Source organism: Schistocerca cancellata, chromosome 6 (assembly GCF_023864275.1).
Source record: "Schistocerca cancellata isolate TAMUIC-IGC-003103 chromosome 6, iqSchCanc2.1, whole genome shotgun sequence".
NCBI lineage: Eukaryota > Metazoa > Arthropoda > Insecta > Orthoptera > Acrididae > Schistocerca > Schistocerca cancellata.
Window position 1 is genome coordinate 356,906,714 of NC_064631.1, and position 24,691 is coordinate 356,931,404.

The 24,691-nt window shown below is 42.0% G+C and overlaps 1 protein-coding gene across 2 annotated transcripts in view; it reads left to right on the forward strand.

The window, feature by feature from the left end:
• The window catches only part of LOC126191410 (hemicentin-2-like), a 1,933,978-nt gene that overhangs the window by 590,094 nt on the left and 1,319,193 nt on the right, over window positions 1-24,691 (forward strand). The window contains exon 3 of one of the 2 annotated variants that reach the window (XM_049932279.1): window positions 12,655-12,750. The exons of the other annotated variant lie outside the window; for it this stretch is intronic. The gene's annotated coding sequence lies outside the window, so the exon portion shown is untranslated. The remainder of the gene's footprint in view (window positions 1-12,654; window positions 12,751-24,691) is intronic. 2 annotated transcript variants of the gene reach the window in all.

A 24,691-nucleotide genomic window follows, 5' to 3' on the forward strand; every position in this document is an offset into this window, starting at 1 on the left:
TGCCCTGGCCAGCACATTCTCCAGATCTCTCACCAACTGAAAACGTCTGCTCAATGGTGGCCGAGCAACTGGCTCGTCACAGTACGCTAGTCACTACTCTTGATGAACTGTGGTATCGTGTTGAAGCTGCATGGGCAGCTGTACCTGTACACGCCATCCAAGCTCTGTTTGACTCAATGCCCGGGCGTATCAGGGCCGTTATTACGGCCAGAGGTGGTTGTTCTGGGTACTGATTTCTCGGGATCTATGCACCCAAATTGCGTAAAAATGTAATCACATGTCAGTTCCAGTATAATATATTTGTCCAATGAATACCAGTTTATCATCTGCATTTCTTCTTGGTGTAGTAATTTTAATTTCCAATAGTGTATGTTCAATAAACTAGATACAACCAGTAGAGTCATATCGGAATGAGGAACTTGAAACATCCAGCATAGAGCAAGACCTTGTAGAGAAATTATGGCTCATGTTTAAAAGAATAGTTGAATAGTTAATAATGACCAGTTAATAATTGGAGGTACCCTTCATTATTTGCAGTCACTTTTAAAGAAACAGAGACAACTGCATAACAGAGTGAAACAAAGCATATGACTGTAGACGGAGAGGGGCTGAATGAAATGCGTTCGGCTGTCAAGAGAGCCATGTTTGAAGCCTTCATTATCTACCGCAGCGGAATATTGTTAAATAATCTTTCACAGAACTCAAGGAAATTCTGGTCGTGTGTAAAGGGTGTTAGTAGCACCAAAGTTAGTGTCCAGTCCCTAGTGAATGAGACGGGAATTAGAATGGAAGCTAGCAAAGAAGAAGCTAAATTACATAACTCTGTTTCCAAATATTCCTTTACAAAGGAAAACCCAGGAAAATCGACTCAATTTAATCCTCGTGCCACTGGAAAGATGAGTGAAATCAATATTAGTGTCAGTGGTGTTGAGTAACAGCTGAAGTCTTTAAAACTGAACCAAGCTCCAGGACCCGATGTAATCCCAATCAGATTCTATACTGAATATACGGCTGAGTTAGCCCCTCCACTAAATATAATCCATCGTAAATCCCTCGAACAAAAGACCTTGAATAGTAGTTGGAAGAAAGCCCAGGTCACACCTGTCTCCAAGAAGGGTAGTAGAAGTGACCTACACAACTACCATCCAACATCTTTGCCATCGATTTGTTGTAAAATCATAGAAGATACTCTCAACTCAAGCACAATGACTTTTCTTGAACAGAATGACCTGATCAATACCAGTCAGCAAGGGAGGATTCCAAAAACACCAATCGTGTGAAATTCAACACTTAATTTTTTCACATGAAGTACTGAAAGTTTTTGATCAAGGCAGTCAGGTAGATGCAGTAGGTCTCGATTCCCGAAAAGCATTTAACTCAGTACCACACTTATGCTTATGGTCCAAAGATCATTTGGGCTATCAAGTAAAATTTGTGACTACATTGGAAACTTTTTGGCAGAGAAGACACAGCCCGTTATTTTGGATTGAGATGCGTCATCAGATGTAGAAGTAACTTTGAGTGCGTTCCAGGGAAATGTGTTGGGACCCTTACTGTACATCTTTGATGTTAATGATCTTGCGTACCATATTAATAGTAACCTTAGACTGTTTGTAGATAACGCAGTTATCTATAATGAAGTACAGTCTGAAAGAGGCTGCAGAAATATTCTATCAAATCTTGATAAGATTTCAAAGTGGTGCAAAAATGATCAGAAATCCAAATCCAGATTCATTGTTGGGCAGTCACATTTTTTGCAAGTTATTTGGATTATCATCACTCATTGCAGAAACTGACCTCTCTATTGTATCTCTAGAAGCGGGAATTTAGTCAACCAGTTTTTGTAGTTTATTTTCGGGATCTGAAATAGAAACATCTTCTGCAGTGCTAACCTTTACGAACTCCCCACCTGTGTAAGGTATCTTTGATTTTCCAGTATTAAAAGCCAAGACGAAGTGAGCTTCTATCCTTGAAATTTTTGATGATGACCGTGTAGATTCCCTTATCTGAGGACCAAGAGGAAAGTCGTTCCCGAAACCACTGTGGTTAGCGTCATAATGGCGTTTGAGATTACTGGCCTCGAACTGTGACATTGTCATTTGACAGACAAGTCACATTGTTTCCTTTCCCTTTAATAAATAAATTGCTCCTCCTACTCTTCATTAAACATTGTCCTCTCTTCTACGTATTTACGCTTCTTGGATAACATTGTAACTTTTACGATATCAGCAATATTCACAAGTTTAGTTAAACAATGTCACTGCATAGAGAAAAGTAAGCACGTTACTAGCTACGAATGTGACTGGGCACTGTTTGGCGCACTTCTATTCTTGCTGCTACATGGCCGGAGCGGCGTGGCGTAGCGTTGTAGCATGGTCAAATCGACAAGAAGGCTGGGTAGTTGTGAGATTGAGCAAAGAGTTCCTTTTGTATCAAAGCCGTGTTCACGCTGGCCGCGCCGCGCTGCTCAACAAGGAATAAGTTCACGGAAGTTTCGGTACATCAAAGGAAATGGTTCGGCACTGTTTGGTCGGCGTTTGTCGTTTTCCATTTTTAGTGACGCCCTCGCTGGAAAAATCCCCCAGGCTGTGGCAAAGCCATGTCTCGGTTATATCCTTTCTTCCAAGAGAGCTTTTGTGCGCGGTGCGGTGCGTCCGGCGATGACGCGGCTATATACAGGGTGTAACAAACATGCACGGCACAAATTGCGGACACATTCCTCACACGTAGTCGAAGAAATTATGTTAACATGAAGATAAGTCTGGAAACTCATTTTCTCCAACGACTTTCAACGAGATCAGATTGTGAATTTTCACAACCTGCATGTATGGGCAACTGGCAATCCTCATGCAACTGTTGAAGAAAGTAACCAACAAAGATTTCCTGTCAATTTTTGGGCAGGCATTGTTGATTACTTGTAGGGCCTCACTTTCTTCCACCCAGGCTCAACGGACAAAGTTATCACAATTTCGTAGAGAATGCTCTATCCAATCTGTTAGCAGATGTGCCAAAAAGCTGTGACACAAAACATGTACTTAATACACGATGGAGCACCTCCTCATTTTAGTGTTAGTGACCGTTCTCTTCTATATAATAGATTCAATTACAGATGGACCAACTGCCTGCCTCCACACTCTCCGGACTTTTATTTGTGAGGCGTTCGTAAAGCTCTTGTGTATGGGAACCCAGTACAGGAAGTTCATAGTTTCTGTGGCCGCATTATGGAAGGCTGCCAAACCGTACGCAATATTCCAGTGACACATCAGCGCATCAGAGATGCACCACGACGGCGGGTTGATGCATTTATCAATGCCAAATGGAGAGCGTATTGAACTCTCCTGTGAGAAGGAGTTGCATGTGGTACAGTGGTGTAGTTTGCGCGTGTGTGTTTCCCGTGATTAATAAGTTGAAGAAAATGAGTTGTAACATGGAAACACAGCGTTTCTAGACCCATATTCATATAAAATGGTTTCTTCGTCTATATGAGAGGAATGTATCCTGCAGTTTGTGCCGTGTATTTTTGTTACATCCTGTATAAGTGTGTATCATTTTCTTTTTACTTTTTTAAAATTTTATTATTTTTGTAGTTTATTTATATACTTCATTTCATTACACTGAAGTTAGACCCGCATATGGCTCACAAGCCACGTCGTGGCTACCCCTGAAATAGAGATTCAAAAGCTTTGAATAACACAGCTTTCTTTTGGGACTTTTCACCGATTTCCGGCAACAAAAGAACCTAATCATCAAGGACAGTGGATTTCATCTCAACTGGGGAACCCGCCATGAAGCTCCTCCGGTGTAGCGGATGAAAGGCTGAGAGTCTTTTGTAAGTGGCGATCAATCGTATTTAGGCCGTTTATCACAGTTTTACACTGTACTCGTGCATACATTCAGTGAAAGTACGCAAGAAACTGCATATCTTGAGACATAATTTGTGGTCATGCCGTGCTTCTGAGTGAATAAATCGCCCGTTCTACCTTCTACACGGACTGCAAGGGCAATTGCCGTATTTGCAAAGTTCTGGACTTAAGCAGTGCAACGCAGCGAAGAAGGTACAAGAATACCACTCACATATCATACAGAATTAATAAACCGAAAAAAAAAGCCATCGAGGAGCCTTGTTCGTACGTTAACAAGAGTGAGAGACCAACGCATTATCTAATGCGCCGTTGAAACTAACTTGTCCCGTAAACGTCTCCCTGAATTTTAGCGTTAGTTGAGAGTAGAGTCGCGATGGATACTGACGGTGAAGGGAACGTTTACGACGCGTCACTAAACAAAAAAGGAAGAAAAAATTTGGTGAAGAAATCTGACGGGAAGTGGACTTAGGACGAAGTTGTGCTTTTAATTAGTATGAACGAAGAACGATCAGCGATCAGAACCGAGATAAAAAGCAGGGTTTGTTGACTGAAATGTCTACAATTTTTAACACATCCACAGAAAAAAATTTATCAGAATGTCCACAATTTAAGGGGTCAGGCAAGGTTTTTTTTATAACATAACGAAACAATTCAAGTAATTTTTGAAAGTCATCGTTCTGTAACTCGGAAAATTAACATTTAAATTCAACTTTTTATGACGTGGCATTCATTGATTTTATTATTATATTAGCAGGTCAACAAAAGACCTTCAGGAATTTACGAGTGGTCCCTAACTCAGTACAAGTAAAAAAGTATATCTGGAAATGATACATTTATCAGATGTCCTCTTAATTTGGCTGTAGAACGAGTATGGATACCAAGATGATACCTAATATATTTCATCGCAATTGCTACTTTACAAAATATTGAAGAAAATAAACGTACCTGATGTTACAAATCTTAGTGTCATAAGCAGTCTGTCTTTAACACTAATGGATTGACGCGTTGTAATGTCTCGCGTGCCAATTTTGGAGGAAACTTATAAGGAATATTTCATCCCTCTCTCTCACTCTCGTAAAATTTCGAAAATGTCGTGGATCCTCGATCTCAAGCTTTACAAAGGGATTCTTGCACCGGCCGTTGCGGCCGAGCGGTTCTAGGCGCTTCAGTCCGGAACCGCGCTGCTGCTACGGTCGCAGATACCAATCCTGCCTCGGGCATGGATGTGTGTGATGTCCTTAGGTTAGTTAGGTTTAAGTAGTTCTAAGTCTAGGGAACTGGTGACATCAGATGTTAAGTCCCATAGTGCTTAGAGCCATTTGAACAATTTTTGGCATTCTTGAGTGCTCCGTAGCCTAATCCACTCTCTTATCCAACAGGAAAACTCTTCCTTCACCCACAGAGCTACGACTACAAAATCTGGTGGAGAGTGATCTTTCAGCTCTCACAGACTCGTCTTCCATGCTGTGTGTAAACGCTCCCGACATCTACTCTCGGAAGACTGTCTGATATATACAGAAAGTACTTGCAAGACAGTAACCATCAGCGAAAATTCGATCCTGCTGTAAAGAATTCTAGAACTATCTGAGAGTATGAAACTGTCTGAGACCAAATCTCAGCGCTAACACCATACTGCGGGACACTGTATAGCGTTTTAGTCTTTTTCACATAGTGAATAACAATCTACTTTCGCGAACGTTCTTCGGAGCTAGGAGACTGAAATTTCTCGCGACAACAGCGTTTTATAAAACATTCTCGACTTAACCTGTCCGCATCAGATCTGCGTAAAATGTCGAGCTTTAGACAAAGTCTTCCGTCGTCTTCTTCAGGAACAACTGCCTGTCGAGACTGTGACTTATTTTGAAAAAATGGCTGTGGGAATTGAGAAACAAAGGTAGCGCTCTCCAAGGAACGAAAACGCGAAACTGTTGGGCAATCAGGAGACGATCAATCGATTGCGCTTTTTCGTATCTGCGGTGCTAGTTCCAGCAAAATAGTTAAGATCGTGGGAAGAGGAGGCATAAACTCTCTTTTCTGACCACGCAAGAAGATAAAGGACAGTGTTGTTCTCAGGGTGCCAAGAATTTATAAACTTCCTTGTGAGTGCGGAACCAATTATATCGGTCAGTATCTACATGTTTACCGGTTCTTGTAGAACACCAAATGTACATTAACCTGAGAAATCAGTATTTGTTGAACACAGTCTCGAAAATAGACACAAAGTAATAGTCTGTGAACCTAAAATATTTTCCAGCGCTACTACGTACTAGGATTCTGTTTATGAAGAAGCAGTATAAATTAGAATGAGAGAGGACGTCTTAATAGGGACGGTGGCTACAATCTTTGTAGTGCGTGGATGCGGGCTCTCGAGGCTCAGAAGACGCGAAACCTTGCGCTGATTTGTGTACGTTCCCTGCGAAAGCACCAGAGCACCAGTGAAGACATGAAACTGTCTCTGGCAGAATGGCGTAATTAAGAGTTACGCAGAGCAATTACAGGCCGTCTGTAGCAGCCACGACAGTTAACTGTTATTGACATAGACGATTGAGGATTCCATCGTAAGCTCGGAATTTAATCCAGATTAGACGCGACACGTAGACCTATACTGTTTTACATTTCTTTCGAAGGTATTGAGTGGTATATTTTAAAATTTTTCTCTTCCGCTTCAATCAAGGATCTATGCCATACAACTAACAATTTCATTCTTGCTGGAAATATTCAATAAAGTGATCACAGCGCGCGTAACGCCAGCGGTGTAACATTTGTTTTTAACGTAGACGTCAACAAGATTCTAGGTCCGGAGGTTAAATTAATCCTCAGGTCTAGACAGGTGTAAATAACAGCCCGTTAGAGGTCCCCAGGAAAGCGCATTAACGCAACGTCCGCCAGCAAACGCCCCTCGGCTGTCACATTCCTACAGGAACAGCGGAACTTTGGTCGTAAGTCACCTGAACTGCTGTTAAAACGGACGTAACTGCGCTACTTTGCCGCGTTAAGCGCCCTTTCATAAGCTCGTACCCCTCACCTGCGACGCAGCGGCTATTATTCTCAATTTGCGGAGGCAATACGGGTCCGCGGTTTGCCGCGCAGAACGACACCTTCTGACCCAACAGTCCCCACGCGCTGACCCCGTGACCATTGCCGGCCGAGCTTTGTTCGTCCTCCGAAGTAGGCGTAAAGGTTCGTAACTTTCAGACCTACAAGCATTTGTGGTGGACAACGTTGTACAATAACACGTCAACAGCTGTAGTTTAATTTTGTACAAGCTTTCGAGCTGCTTAGACAGCTTGACACTTCGTCGATTTTGATTCATGAAGGGTAGAGCAAACATAGCAACGGGCGCATCGAGCAGTACATGTATCGGCAAAGTGTAAGCCAGCTCAAGAAAATGCGTCTGTTGTGCGCCACTGGTTACCAACAACTCAAAAGAAAGTCCCAACAAACACTTCCTTCGAGATCCGTGCCGGCGATATTTCTCCCATCGTTTTTAGTGTCTCACCGGTAAGGACGAATGCGAGCTACATGCAGTACACGTCTAAGTCACAATGTAAACTATAGTACATTTCTAGTGCTTCTTTTTTCCCCTTGAAAAAACTGTCGCATCAAGTACACAGGTCACATTCGAGCGCGTTAGGGACATGTATCTTTAAACGACAACCACTGACATCATTCAACAATCCTTAAACATAGTAATAGCTCTCCAATTAGAATGCGGGAATGACTAAGAGCAAATTGCCAGAAGCGTAGGGAAGAAAGTATTAAATAGTGCATAAGTTTCTGCATGGGGTACTGTTTTCTTTCCTTTAGGAGATATTAGGAAATAATGAAACAAAATAAGTAAACTGAAGAAAAAAGGCAACACACAAACGAGCGTAAGGGCGCGCACTTACACACACACACACACACACACACACACACACACACACACACACACACACAAATATACAGGGTGGAGAAAAATTGTGTCACGAAATTTTAACTCTGGATAGCTGATGCCAGTAGGAACCAAAATTACTAATGTTGTGTAGGTTGACAATGCACAGTTCTTGTTGTTGTTGTTGTTGTTGTCTTCAGTCCTGACACTGGTTTGATGATACTCTCCATGCTACTCTATCCTGTGCAAGCTTCTTCATCTCCCAGTACCTACTGCAACCTACATCCTTTTCAATCTGCTTAATGTATTCATTTCTTGGTCTCCCTCTACGATTTTTAGCCTCCAATGCTAAATTTGTGATCCCTTGATGCCTCAGAACATGTCCTACCAACCGGTCCCTTCTTCTTGTCAAGTTGTGCCACAAACTCCTCTTCTCCCCAATTCTATTCAATACCTCCTCATTAGTTATGTGATCTGCCCATCTAATCTTCAGCATTCTTCTGTATCACCACATTTCAAAAGCTTCTGTTCTCTTCTTGTCCTAACTATTTATAGTCCATGTTTCACTTCCATACATGGCTACACTCCATACAAATACTTTCAGAAACGACTTCCTGACACTTAAATCTATACTCGATGTTAACAAATTTCTCTTCTTCAGAAACGCTTTCCTTGCCATTGCCAGTCTACATTTTATATCCTCTCTACTTCGACCATCATCAGTTATTTTGCTTCCCAAATAGCAAAACTCCTTTACTACTTTAAGCGTCTCATTTCCTAATCTAATTCCCTCAGCATCACCCGACTTAATTCGACTACAATCCATTATCCTCGTTTTGCTTTTGTTGATGTTCATCTTTTATCCTCCTTTCAAGACACTGTCCATTCCGTTCAACTACTCTTCCAAGTCCTTTGCTGTCTCTGACAGAATTACAATGTCATCGGCGAACCTCAAAGTTTTTATTTCTTCTCCATGGATTTTAATACCCACTCCGAATTTTCCCTTTGTTTCCTTTACTGCTTGCTTAATATACAGATTGAATAAAATCGAGGACAGGCTACAACCCTGTCTCACTCCCTTCCCAACCGCTGCTTCCCTTTCATGCCCCTCGACTCTTATAACTACCATCTGTTTTCTGTACAAATTGTAAATAGCGTTTCGCTCCCTGTATTTTACCCCTGCCACCTTTAGAATTTGAAAGAGAGTATTCCAGTCAACACTGTCAAAAGCTTTCTCTAAGTCTATAAATGCTAGAAATGTAGGTTTGCTTTTTCTTAATCTATTTTCTAAGATAAGTCGTAGGGTCAGTATTGCCTCACGTGTTCCAACATTTCTGCGGAATCCAAACGGATCTTAATCAACGGAAACTTTAGCGCCACGCGCTTCGATTGGCCGCGGTTTTGCCCTGTTGCCGGATGCTCTGGACAACGCATGACCGCGAATGCACTGCCGGGGCCTGAGGGCAAACCTGCCGGGGTCCCGACACATCCATTGGAGTTTCATGATAAGACCTACCGGGAACAAACCCGTCAACAGCTGTTAGTACGCTTACAGAAAGCCTTTTACGAATTGTGTCGGCCCTGAAAGGGGCCTTTTTTGTAGCCAGGACATTGTTTACTCAAAGAAGGTTCTCAAACTGGCAACCCTCTGACGCGACACAAGCTTGGTAAAGTCTAATAGTGTTTTGCCGAATTCTTTCAAAGATACCTAGCATTGCCGACAACCGTAGCGTTGCCCGTCAAGGCATCAACCGACGAACGGCAACTTGACACTCTCACGGCCAATCGGAGCGCGTGGCGCCAAGTTTCCGTAGTGTAAACATGGTGCGTAGTCGACCTACACAACATTATTAATTTTGGTTCCTGCTGGCATCAGCTATCCAGGGCAAAAATTTTGTGACACAATTTGTCACCACCCTATCCTGTCAAGATACACTGACGGCTGACCAGCTGAAAGGCTACGAGAAAAGGAAAATTCACCCAGAAAGAATAACTGTCTGTAAAGACTTACTTACATCAATATTTGCCTGTTCGACACATCACGTTTGCCATATATGGTCTCGTTGCGGAACATATCAACTAATTCACACGTTTACTCAGTGAATAGAGGCTGCCCAGTAATACACCGAAAAGTTAATGGTACGAATTACACTACCGAGAATTTGCTAGTATGAATTGTTAATCAGTGGAAGGGTAGATGAAAATTAATATATATTCCCAACATGGTTAGATACCAAGTACCATCGTCCGGCCATCCCCTGGCGTGTAGTGGTAAAGCTCCCATGTGGGTGTATAGTATAAATACGTCGTATACAGGGTGTTTCAGATGCCTTCTTACAAGCGTCTAGCGGTGATAGGTTGCATCATAAGGAATAACTTCTGTTAGAGACAAAATGTTCCTTGATGTCACATTAGCCCTTTTTAATGGGTATTGTCCTGAGAGGTGGCAAGCTGCTGGCACATTGCAGTGCTGGTGTGCGATGTGTATTGCCTGTCATCCAGTTACTGTTCTGCTTGAAAGGCAGTAGGCCACAGAAAAATGAGTTTCGTGATTCACTTCCAGAAGTCTTTCTCTGCTTGCAGATACTCGAAGTTTTCTTGCTGAAATCAGAGTGTACTGCGGTTGGTAATATGCCGCACAACTGGTTAGTAGGCCTAGATAATTCGATGAAAGCTGTCGTCAAGAGCCGGCAAATACTAACGGAAGCCTAATGTTTCTTGAAAGCGTCAGTGGACATATTGTCTAACAAAAGTAGTTCCACATGACGTGACGTATCAGTCCTGGACGTTCGGCCAAAGGCTTTGGAACACCTTGTATGGGCCTACGAACATTTACTTGGAATGCGAGCTTGGCGACTGACTGCCTGGGGATGACCCGATGACGATACTTGCGTACCAAAACCCGCAGCCAATAGATCAAATGAAAGTGCGACTGACGACTAATACAAAAAAGTTTTTGTGGATGAGAAGCAGCCACCGTCGGTTTGTGGTAGCTATTATAAATATATCTTTACTACGAGTGGCCTTTTGAACTGCTACTTTGAAAAGATGTGTGATGACGGTAAACGCAGTGACAATGAAAATAAGAACATTTGCATAGCTCCAGCGTGCTGGGTATATTGGGACAGCAACTCATTTTTCAGATTATAAGGCAAAAAGAGAAAGCCAGAGTTGCGACTAAAACGGAAGTTTATTTAGTCGATGACCGGTTTTGCGCTATGTCCATTTTCAAACCAACAAATGTTTGCCAATTAAACGTTATTGAACGTTAATGGGGTCCATACGCAAATATAAGCACTTCATTGACAGTTATTTTGACGGACATTTTACCTGACTAGCATGGGTTGACTTGAGAACGTGTGTAGCCAAAAACTGGTCTCCTTGCAACTTTGGCTGTTTCTGTTTGCGTCATAAAATATGAACAACTATTAATATCGGGGTATAATGTGCATAAAAATAAAAGGAACATCCAAATGGCTTGTGAACGGACGCTACCTGTATATATCTATTAAAGAGCGAAAAACTAAACATTTGAGATGTTTTGCAAACAGGCAGATAACCGCAGAGAGAAAATGGAAGTAAGTTCTAAGTGTCACATCCGACTGTTGTCAGGAAAATGAAGAAACCTAAATACGTCTCCGCTCTCACATCACTGTTTTTATGCAAAGAACTCAGAAGGTATTAGGTATTCCAATACCACAGAATTATGCTGCTCACCGTATCAGCACAAAAAATGAGACAAATTTGAAAATAAATATTTTATTAAGAGAGTTCTCTCCATACAAGGAAACTGACTGATTCTTAATGCCAAAAGAACATTTTTGCAAGTAGATTCTTGTAAAGAAGAAAACAGCAATCAGTTATTATTATTAATATTATTTATTTAAGCAAACAGTGTCAGGTTGCGAACAGACCGGTCCATCTTCAGACGACTGTTCATGATTATATTACGTTTGCTATTTGGATTCGTTGTTGACTATCTTTCGAGCAAATAATCTAAACAATTACAAATTTAATATCTGAATAAACGAGAACAGTTGTCTCTGGATGTATTTGTTCGAAACTGGTAACGACGCTATTTATGTAAATAAATAGCGTTCTTAACTGTGGCTAGCTGCTGGTTTCTTCTTTTCAAGAATCGACTTCTATTTTGGAAACAGCCACGGTCTGAAAAATGACAGTTTTCGACTAAATAGCAACAAGGAAGTTTTTGTTCCAAGTGCCGTTAATACTCAGGTTCTAAGTTTTAAATGTGATAATACAAGTACAGAAATAGCGCTTTAGGTTAGGATGGCCAGGCGCCATATACTAACACATATTTGAAAAATTAGCTATGGTTTAGCATGCAACAGAGCACTGAGACCATAGTAGCACTCAAAATGCATTTTATGGAAAAATGCCACGTAGAACATTTTTCTTTCTCACAGTCCTGTTATTTAATATAGTTTCTTCATTTATGTCTATCTTAAAATTTACCAGAGCTTGCATACATTATTTCTTACCATTAAAGTATTGGAGAACATGGCCTTGAGAGAAACATTTATGGAAAAATGCCACGTAGAACATTTTTCTTTCTCACAGTCCTGTTATTTAATATAGTTTGTTCATTTATGTCTATCTTAAAATTTACCAGAGCTTGCATACATTATTTCTTACCATTAAAGTATTTGAGAACATGGCCTTGAGAGAAACATAGCTTTTCTCTAGTATTTTGACTTATACTAGGCATGATTCTCAATTGTTGCAACATCACCGTGCAGGGTGGTTCATCGGTTTAGATACTGGAGGCCGATACTGGGACGGTTCCCTCGAAAAAAGCACGTCCGATGTCCTTCGCAATCCTTCCAAACTCTTAATAATCATAATAGAGATGAAGATGTTACTGTTGGCAGACCTAACAAGCTATTTTTGTTACAGGTATGTGCATCACGATCCTCTGGCACTGAAGATTTTGTCTGCAAAGCACTTGAAGTGACGAAGCTGCCCTCATAACGCCAAACAGAAGCGAACAAGGTATTCTACTTGTGTAAATACATAAACTACTCGAACAAGCAAGAATTTATTTTCCTTTGCTTTAACGTATGTAAAACTTAAGTGTTTCGTGATTTATAGCTTTTATGTAACGTCTGCCACTTCCAAGGAACTATGATTACAGCGAATATCTTTTTTCCCCACAAGATTAAGTGAGATTAACTTTCTCTTTGGCCAAAGAGGTGACAGCACGGAGTGTCCGCCAGGTTAGAGGCGCCATGTCACTGACTGCGCGGCCGCTCCCTCCGGAGGTTCGAGTCCTCCCTCGGGCATGGGTGTGTATGTTGTTCTTACCACAAGTTAGTTTAAGTTAAAGTAGTGTGTAAGTCTAGGGACCGATGACCTCTGCCACTTGGTCCCTAAAGGTCTCACACACATTTGAACAAAGAGATGACAGCAAAATCTGAATTCGATATTACCTTAGTCATCAGACCCCAACAACGAGACTGTAAATCATGGTAGCCTCAGGGTGCGTTTATACTCCCACCTCGTTGATCACTGTTTGCCAGCATGGCACGGTGATGACGAATGAAACACATAACACACTGAATGTTTCCGGTCCACTTAACGTCCACCATCGCTGCTCTCCCTACTGCCAGCTGTGATCCTCACCAGGTGATATCAACCTGGCGTGTTTCTGGATCCGTGATCATTGCTGTCCGTTCTGAAACATGAGCCGTGTCTGGCTGCTGCTCGATATGTGAACAGCTGGAGGGTGATTAATGCCTGCGAGAAGGGAGGCTGCAGTGTAAATGCAACAAGGTCCCTCCCAGGCATCTAGATGTGATGTGCCAGCAGCGAGCAGCGACGCTGCAGCATGATCGAACCTTTACAAAGCCACTCAAAGATTTGCATCACCTGCTTGTCTCTGGACATGTTTGGACTTTGACAGAAGGAGAGCAGGTGATCAAAAAATTAACCTAGTGAAAATGGGGAAAACTAAAATGTAAAAAAAAAAAGTACAATAACAGAGAGAAGGACAGCACTGTAGAAACTGCCCATCTTTGCACAGCTGTGGAATCGAAATTTGCTACTGGGTGAGGGTCAGTAACGGATGTTTCATCCCGTGACATGGTACTCCAGCGTCCAGGCTGCTCCACTCTCTCTGACTGCTGCCTCTAGCGATCATCAGCTGTGTCAGGAAGGTTTCTGCGACTATGCACTGCTAGTTTCATACTATTCTCAAACATGATCAGTAGGGTTCGTATCAGTGGCTACCGCAGGGTATTTCATTTGGTAGAGAAAGATGTTGGAGGTGGGCACATCATGTTCGTGGATTGTCCTCTTGAGAAACAAAACTGTAGCCGAAATACTGCTCTAGGCCAGGACAGAAGCCTATCCCGACATTCCACAGCCCTGGAATTACTATCGGTGTTGATGAGAGGCGTCACATGTGCGTGTCACCAGTCCAAATCGTGAACCTCGTCACTCTGATTCAATGGCATTTCATGCCTGAGACGTGTATTAGCATCACTTTCCTGTCTGGTGTGAACGTGCTTCTTGTATGAAAATGAGCAGACGTGAAATAAGAGAAAATCTAATGGGTTCTGTTCGGCCCAAAATAGCAACCGAAACTATACGAAGAGGTCACGCAGTTGACACACAATTTCAGACGGGAAATTGTACTTCTAAAGTGTCTGCTCGTTTCTGCTCACTGTCGTAACATTAAAAGGAAGATTTCATTTTTAAGTGTTGTACGTCCACGGTTAAGCCTACTGCAAAACAAGAAATAGGAAGAATACCATAGAAAGTAGCTGATGAATTATTGCTATTAGAAACAGGTTTCCGAAGTGAGTGGAAAAGGTGTTAGATGGTCGAACAATTACAAATATTGACTGTGTTTTATGTAGCCGGATCATATATTACACTTAGCTGCATGAGAGAGTCTGTACGTTATGTAGATATATGCCATTTCCTTAAACATCACTTAATCAGTGCGTTAGATTTTAGATATTTACAATTATATCATCAGCCAGAAAATTCTGAAAGCCACACTTACGAGAGCAAGGTGAAAATTTCTTTTTCTGGTGGCGAAACAATATTCTTTAGTAAAAAAGTCGCTATTTTTATGTGGTCCCTTTTCGGGACAAAGTATTTGGCCTACCGTTATTTTTTTCCAATGCACAAATTCCACGCATTTGTAGAAGCACTTCGAAATAGGAATGCACAGCTACCAGAAACTATTCATTGGACTGAAACGTTTTGGATCCAAAATTAATCTTAAATATGTGAATCGAGTGTTGATAATTCATTTATTCGTACTTGAAGTTCCTCGATTTCCTGTTCTCAAAACCTGCTTCCTGGGTAGATGCAATCTACTGAACTGCTTTTTATAAATTTGTGTTTTATTCCAGAAATCCTCTCAAGGGGCTCACTTTTTATATTTGAGTGGGAAGAGTAACGTCACATTCGTTTGTTATTTTTCTACTTCTTTATAGGTAATGAGTAAAAGAAAGTCATTGCATCACTAAAGACCTGGTCATAATCTTTCCAGTAGTAAAAAATAGCTTCATCTCTTTCTTTTGTGCCAAAGTCACCTGATTTCATCCACTATTTAGATTTCAGTTTAGTTTGTCACTTGAAGTGGTGGTTACAAGTCGGATGCTTTAAACCTCAACAAAGATTGATTCATATATTACTTTTGTAGTTTACTTTGGTCATCAGTTAACAAATGTGGCATAGTTAATTGATCACGAAACATTTCCCATTCTCAGTGATGTGGTGTGCCTGTGTCGTCACCCATTTGAAACACCTTTAAGTGGTAACCAATCATTACCATGCATTTCACATACATAATGTATCTGACCGTAGTTTGTTGCAACCTTCGCATGTACTGGGAGGTTATAATTAAACTGATGGTGCTCCTAGCGCTGCAGTATGAACTGTATACGTCGCAGGCCTCTGAGGAAATTGTAGGTATGCTCATTAATAAGTGCGCTCACGGAGTACTTCGGAAAACAAGTTCTACTTACTACGGCGCTGTAAGGAATCAGAATGGGGTGTGGGTGCAATAAAAGGGGAGAAACAAACAGGTGAGAGCCGTGATTGTGGCACGCTTGTTAGGATATGCTCACAAGCTACAACATAGGGCCAGTATGGTCTCCCGATTAAGCGATGTGCTGCATCCGTAACAGGGCATGGTACACACTGGCATATCCGGTGTAATCCAAGATATATGTTGTCAAATGCTATCCTTCAGATCGTAAAGAGTCCGAGTATATCCCTGATAGAAGCGATCATTCATATATCCCCACAGCCAGAAGTTACGTGTGTTTAAGTTGAGGGAATCTGGAGGGTCACACAACAAGAAATTGCCTATAGATAATGCTTTCGATATCGAAGATCTCTCCAAGTAAATAGTTCGTCTAGCAAACGACATTTGGTGTCGCCCCATCTTGCATGAAAATAGTGGTGTGGGTAGAGTATCACATATTGCACAAGGAGGCCTTTATAACGCCCAGATGTCGTGAGTGTCTAACAGCCCCATGAGGTGGCATCTCCTCGAAGATAAATGGACCAAGAATGAAGGAGCTTGGGAAATCACTCCACTCAGTCACCCAGTCAGCGCAGTGGATGTTCCTGCACAACTCCAACACTCCAAATACGGCAGTTCTGGGCACTGACGGCACTGTGCGGAGCAAAATGAGCCTTGTTCGTCCACAGAATGTTCCCCGCCACATGTCATCCACTTCCATGAATGCCAAAAAACAACGGGCAAAGTCACGGCGCTGTAGCCTATGTTAGTGCACATTCTGAATCTTGTAGGGATACCAATGCAAATGCGCCATAAAATCTTTTGAACTGCTGAGGACTGGAGAGGGGATTCCCGTGACACAGCTTCAATACTTCCTGCAGAATTTGAGGCATGTGCTGCACGGCCGGCTATAGCTACATCAAAAACTCATTTACAGACGTGCGGCCCCTTTGCAACTGTTTCTGTCAGCTGTATTCCCGCAATGCAACGTTGCTATTGCTGTCGTTCCGATAAAACAACTTTACCAGTGATACATGGCCTTTCTTCTGAATAGCCACCGCGTTTCGTACGGAATACATCAAACTTCAACCCTTTACAGCAATAGCCGCTTCACAAAAGAAATCACGAAGCGTTGTGAAGTGACAAACCGCATACTGACTTCAAAGTAGGAAAAACATTTCACATTCTGACTGATGGCACCGTCATATTTTCACCTATTGGTAGAAAGTGGACATCCAAGTACTATAGACAGGCCCTTGAAATTATCTAAGGCTCCTTATCAAATCTACTTAGGCCCATATACACTATAGCAGACATAGTTTGTAGGTGATTTTTTGGTATACAGGTTGCGAAGTTTAGTGCCCAAGGTTGCTACATCTGACAGCAGCAATGGTTCAAATCTACCTGGGTGTCGTGTCGAACTGAGCTTGGATGAGAGATACTTGTACGTCATCCCACGCTGCTTCAACTTTATGCCAGAATTCGTTAACTGTAGCTGCTATTGAATGGTGGCTTGCTGATGTAAAGGCAGCCCATGATACGGAGAACGTGCTGCCCAGGGCCACAGTCGAACACCTCTGTATCGAGGTAGATCAGGACACCACACTCTACATGCATTCCTGAGTCACCTCGTTCAACGATAACGTGTCACAGACCTCTGAAGTTGGGTGCGGGCATACATATCACTAAGGAAACACCTGCTCGCCAGATAATTAGATATGCGCGCCCCATATCCTAACGAAAGGCACTGGGCACGTATGATAGCGACGAATATGGTCTGGTAACGTTCACTCGAAGGCACGACCATTGTGATGCTATACGACGAACTGGGATGTCTCAAAAGAGGGACCGGGGACAAAGAGGCCGTTAGAGATGGAGCACAAGCTTGGGATAGGGAAGAATGGAAAAGGAAATTGGCCGTGTTCTTTCAATGGAACCATACTGGCATTTAGCCTTAAGCGTTGTAGGGAAATCTCGGAAAACCTAAATCAGGATGACCGGACGCAGATCTGAACCGGCGTCCTGTTGTCGCTGGATGCAGCTCTGTCGGTGCGTCACACTCTGCTGCAGCGAGAAGGGAGACCGCATCAGAGAACGCCATGCCTACGCTGCTCCAGACTCTCCACATCATCCATTTGGGAAAATTTTTATTTTCTTCTCTTCTAGATGCAAGCCCATTCCCTGACTCTGATTTGGCTGTTGGAGTGAATAATATGTCTATCCTTTCGAGCGCTAGTCACTTGGCGCTGTTAAGTTTCTGTATGGGGTTGAATATGTCTGTCCATGGCAGTCGTGGCATCCTGATCAATGTTCACAGCAACATCGCAGACCTGTAAACAGAATTATTGATAGGCCACGATCCAACATATTGTAGACAGTGCCTACTTGCTCTGCTTCTTACCTCTGAAACACGAATAATTTGCAAATCCAAACATGTGATAATCTTAGTGACAATCTGACGTTTGTTGGAAGCCACGTTCTCCCGCATCTCGTGGTCGTGCGGTAGCGTTCTCGCTTCCCACGCCCGGGTTCCCGGGTTCGATTCCCGGCGGGGTCAGGGATTTTCTCTGCCTCGTGATGGCTGGGTGTTGTGTGCTGTCCTTAAGTTAGTTAGGTTTAAGTAGTTCTAAGTTCTAGGGTACTGATGACCATAGATGTTATGTCCCATAGAGCCATTTGAACCATTTGAAGCCACGTTCATGCTGTTGCAGTTTCAATGGTCAACAATAAAAAAAGTATACAAATAAGCCTGTTCTGTGTATTTGGTTGACGAAAATTTCTGCACACCAGGCATCGAGGTAAAGGGACCAAAATGTTATTTATGCTATAGAATCTCTGAGTTTGAACAGATAATTTTCACCAACATTTCGACATTTTTACAAGATCGGTCACCCGAATCCATTTTTGTCTGGTCTCTCTTTCTCTTTTACTTTCATTTCCAAATTTCTTAGTCGACCAAAAAACAAAGAAAGAAACCGGAGGGCGACTTTATCCGCACCACTTACTGAGAGTTTATATCTTCATGTTGGTGGGCCCTCTTTCATTCAAATTGTTGATATCTGTTCCGGAAACGGAATAGCCGTACCATGTGCTTCAACATAATAAGAGTGGCAACCTAAGGGACGGTGGTTCAACATGCTCACAACTGCGTAACAATTCTAAACCAGAGCAGACTGTAACACTTTAGCAGAACCTTACTTTAGATCTCGATGACGCTCGCTGCCGTTCACAATAAAGTACGTTTTGCTGTGGATCATAAATCAGCTGCCAACAAATATTACAGAAAAAATTACAAATTGTGATTGAATTTTATTATACACTTGTTCGTTAGGCCTGTAACTATGACACTATTTCTTTGAAGTTCTGTGAACGACGTGCAGCAGCGACATCTAGCGTGTGACTGTGCAAGCACGTCTCTCGTCGGTGCACGCGAGTGTACGTTATATTTTTAAAGTGTCAACATATCTGGCGTAATGGTATCCGTGGTACACGGATAAAATTTAGATTTCATGAAAAAAATTGTATGGCTTATTAATGTGACTGTACCATCCATATACGAAGTTACACAAATAATGTACTTTACTGGATTCACTCTGGTACGGTTGCTGTCAAGGTTTTTTTTCTTTTTTTAAGTTCTGAAGATGGTCACAGCTGACCGAAATTAATTACCTGATTATTAAACCTTTAGTGTACTGTTGCAACCCTTTCAGCTACACAAGAGCACCATACATCTATTCGACAAATATAAATTGGATGTACTCATGAGCAGATTTTGCTCACTGTTACATACACCACTAGCGACTTACTCTGTAGAACTGTAGAAGACAACTGTTCATCCGTAGCTTTGACGTACCAAAAGATATCTAATACATTAGATTTACGTAGTACACTTTGTAACACATGGCTTCAAAATTTCCGGGACGTATGAGCTTTCCAAAACTTGGTCCCAACTTCCTGTCTACTTCTTTTGTTATTGCTTTGAATTTGTCCTGCATAATCATTTCATTGGACTAATCTTTCGTTTTGGACGGAAGAAGTAACTCCGTAATTTTAAAGAAAATATTTGTGGAAAAGTAAGCTATAGCACAGGTGAGAGTTTAGTCTATGTTAATGGCCTGCTTTACATTTTCAAGTTATCACTTTTCTTCCCTCGAGGCAGTTGCTATGTTTCACAAGTTTCAGTCTTTACAAAAAATGTTAATGTATTTTGTGGCATTAGTTCCTCGTCCTGACATAGTTCGTCCGATACCTCTCGTTTGAAGAAATTAAGGAATTTACAACATCCTTATAGCGATACAACTGCTTTTACGAGCCAGTATATGCAAGTATTATGATATACGTCTACGACAAAATGGCCGGCCGTGGAGGCCAAGCGGTTAAAGGCGCTACAGTCTGGAACCGCGCGGCCGCTACGGTCGCAGGTTCGAATCCTGCCTCGGGCATGGGTGTGTGTGATGTCCTTAGGTGAGTTAGGTTTAAGTAGTTCTAAGTTCTAGGGGACTGATGACCTTAGAAGTTAAGTCCCATAGTGCTCAGAGCCATTTTGAACCACGACAACATGACGAATCCAAAAAGAACTATCATTAAACGGCATTTATTATGCAGCTTTGGAGGATAATAACGCAAAAAACTAATTACATCCTCCACATAACTACATTTTGTGGCACTTTCGGTGTTTCACGTGGTATTTGGCAGAATTCTTCGTTCATGGGTGAGGTTAACTAGCACGTGGAAAGGCATAGCAGGCGTGGGCCTACATTATTAATCATTTACGCGACGGGATAGCCGACTGCCAGAATAGATCAAAGTAATCCCTTTGTGTTCACGTTTTATAATTGAAAAGGAACGCTTCTTTGAATGCATGATAAATTGGTGCAATTTAATACGAAGCAAAGGAAGGTCTTTGATGTTAGAAGCTACGCCTTATTAATCAAACCAAAGACAGCTCGTTCTAAGGAGTACGCAGGCAGGGAGATTCGGGGAACATAATTTCTGCCGGCACGGTGCCCTCGTATTACGCACAGCATACGACAAGGAAATACAGTTAATCCGAACTCCTGTTTGCGAACTTCGATACTGCGTCCTGAAACGCTCTTTCCTTCAGTGAAGTCTGTCTCCTGTAACTTCCGACCAGACTGTTAAAAGCTTTCTCTTGTGCCTTCGCGCGTAACAGTGTGATCATAATCTTCATTTATGTACAGTAACTAATGCGTCCGTGCTTGTACTATTGCGTAGGGTTTCAGTCTTTATCTGTTTTCTTCTGTCCTCTCTTTCTCCGCCTTCAAAGTAAATTTCCTAATTATAAATTCTGAAAGTAAGGACTTAATATTTATTAATAATGTCGCGAGATATTACGGTGAAGTTCGTGTGATGTAGAGGTCAATAAATTGGGGGTGATAAGGACAGAAATGACGTAAGATTCTTACAGCCAAAGGCCTAAATGCTCAAAAGCTAAGCTACAACGATGTGAGACACTGACGTTTTCATAAGCTTTATTTCATGGACGAGATGATAGATCAGACTGTTTAAGGTATCAGCTTCTTATATAAATCCCAGAGACCTGGGATTATAACACTTCAGACAGAGATATATGTTGAATGAAAGTTGTGGAACATCGTCACCAAACGAAATCAGTAGTTGAATACAGCAGTAATTCGGTATGAAGTTGTAGTCCTCAATCTCTGAGCAAATAGAACAATATTGGAGTAAAAGGAGAACGGGTCATACATAAAATAGGTATAATGAGTATTTTTGACCGATTTGGATTCTTTATTGGCCACAACATCTTGGTAGATGAATGTTGCAGTATCTGTTTGTTTATGGGTTGCATTTTTTCATATGACTTGTCAAGCCAATGGCAGCACGGCATCTCTTTCCCCAATTGTCACAAGTGTATCTGGCTGCTGAGGCAGGAGCAGTGGTAGCATTGCGAAGCTTTTTCTGCCTTAATCTGTCTAACAAACCTTCATCATGCTTCGACATTCCAGATGATATATCATCACGCCATTCTGGTCTCATGCTAGCCCGTGCATCCCATCTGTTTGTGTCGATTCCAAAGCTCTACATATCTCGTTTACAGGAGTCCTTGAACCTCAATACAGGACGTCCTACAGGTCTTTCGGCTATAGAGATCTCTCCAAGCATCACCTCACGTGGTAATCTGGTAATCTGGTAATCTGTCAGGATCTGTCCCAGCCAGCGGAGTCGTCTCTGCTTCAAGATAGCTGAAATACTGTTGCAGTTAGTTTTAGATAGCACTGCTTCGTTGGTCACTCGGTCCTTCCACGTTACTCCGAGGATGGATCTCAGGCACCGCAGGTGGAAAGCATTAAGGCGACGTTCTTGTTTGGCATAGGTACATTCATACATACCGGATAAAGAAGTACTGTGTTTGTCTCTAAGACGCTGAAGCTGCGGTTGATTTAGCCGGTATGGAATAATGAGGAGAGGATGGGAATGTTGACGGGAATCCTGGAAATAAATTGACCTATTTGGAAATTATATACCGATGTGCCAAACTTGAGGACGAAAATAGCTATCTCAAGACATGTCGCTGTTGAGTAACATAGCCCAATGGTACTTGGATCATACACAGACAATTGCTACAGTACAATACGGAAGGTAACCGAAAGAAATACGCAGTAAAACGAAAAGAAGTGAAACTTTTATTCAAAGACAATAATTACAGTGAAGTTATTGCGGTGTGCAATGGTCCCCTGGACATTACAATTATTTCGAAGTGGTTTGTAATAGGGTGTGTGATCACCAACGAGCCGGCCGCTGTAGCCGAGCGGTTCCAGGCGCTTCAGTCCGGAACCACGCTGCTGGTATGGTAGCAGGTTCGAATCCTGCCTCGGGCTTGGATGTGTGTGAAGTCCTTAGGTTAGTTAGGTTTAAGTAGCTCTAAGTCTAGGGAACTGATGACCTCAGATGTTAAGTCCCATAGTGCTTAGAGCCATCACCAAGGAGAGCAACGCGTGGTCTGCAACGTGCTGCCACGGTGACTACAAAATTGATAGGCAGTTCTTGTGGTAGAACGTTCTATTCCTCCACCAGCGTGATTAATAACTGCTGGTGTGTCCTTGGTGCATGAGGACGTGCTGCATTGCACCTCTGCAACGCATCCCACGTGCTGGATGAGACTTAAGTCAGGGGAACTGGCAGGCCAATCCATTCGGGATCTGCACTGTTCGATGTGGTCACGCATTGTTATTCATAAAAAATGAAGTCACTACCCAATGCACTCCTGAAGAGACGCACACAGGGAAGGGGAGCAGATTCGCAATGGCCAGCAAGTTCGCAGTGGCCAAAGACTTGGAGGTCAGTACCTCCCCACCCCAGAACATCTGGGGTACCAAGAGGATCATGTTCGCCTGCATTGCTGCATGCATTACACGTTCCCACCTCTCCCCATATGTGGAAAAGTCCAGAATGACTGCTCAGGTTGAATCTGCTCTCTCTCTCTCTATAACAAACCTACACTTTCGGATAACTGACATAATTGATGACACGTGTGGCTAAAGTCCCTGTTGTTCCGAACAGCAAATTCAAAAAAAGTAAGATCAGCTACAATTGAATCGTTATTGCGTGACTACTTCTACACAATAATGATAAAAGAAATTTGACAGACGATAACAACTGCAAAGTAGCAAATGAAATTTAAGATAACGAATTTAAATATATATTTTTTTTTTTAGTTTAGACTGCAATGGTTACAGAAAACGGTCACCAGCTTACGGTGTGAGTGACGAATATTGCTTAATTTTTAGTCGACTTGGAAAAGTATTCACGTAATCAATAATGCAAGACAATCACGCGGGAACGGCCACAATAACAATGATTCGAGCTCAGATTCAAATCACAGAAACGTGATCGAAGCATATTGTTCAAATGGCTCTAAGCACTATGGGACCTAATTTCTGAGGTCATCAATACCCTAGAACTTAGAACTACTTAAACCTACCTAACCTAGAGACACCATACACATCCATTCCCGAGACAGGATTCGAACCTGCGACCGTAGCGGTGGCGCGGTTCCAAATTGAAGCGCCTAGAACCGCTCGGCCACACCGAAACAAAGCGTATGCACTTGACTGATAATTGTTTGACACTCATTTTGCGTAATCAGTAGCTTCGCACAGCCTACCATAATGCCTACTGTTAATATTTCTAATGTTGTAATTGTTTTTAAATAAATATTTTCTGTTAAGGATAACATGTCTTACTAGCGCATAACTGTCGTTAAATAACTAATGATTAACTTTTGCAGAACACTCTCACATAGTTTGGAAATGAGAGCAGAAATTATTGATCACACAGAGAAATTAAACATTCTGATGTACAATATTCTTTAAAAACTCACTGGAATTGCTTTCTCATAATCACTGAATGTTGATATTGTTTTTTTTAAGTGAGTATTTCAGTGAGCAACGACATCCATTTTCTTTAAGTATCGATCGCAATTATTTTTTAAGTTTTGCTAACTTTCATTTTTAAACTAATTATTAAAATTAAATTATCTCAGAAATTTTAGTCTTTTTATTAACAATAGTGACACTCGGTTTTAATTAATAATAACACGATAGGACCCTATTTGGTAACTGTTCAGGATTATGCACTTGTAACACACCGTTAACGGCCGGCCGCGGTGGTCTAGGGGTTCTGGCGCTGCAGTCCGGAACCGCGGGACTGCTACGGTCGCAGGTTCGAATCCTGCCTCGGGCATGGGTGTGTGTGATGTCCTTAGGTTAGTTAGGTTTAAGTAGTTCTAACTTCTAGGGCACTTATGACCTAAGATGTTGAGTCCCATAGTGCTCAGAGCCATTTGAACCATTTGAACACCGTTAACGATAAATTGTTAATTATTCACAAAATGAAAGTACTAAGCTGGCTAGCCTTGATACACTTATAAATATTAAAGTCAGTCTGGTCGTGCTTCAGTGAGTGGCT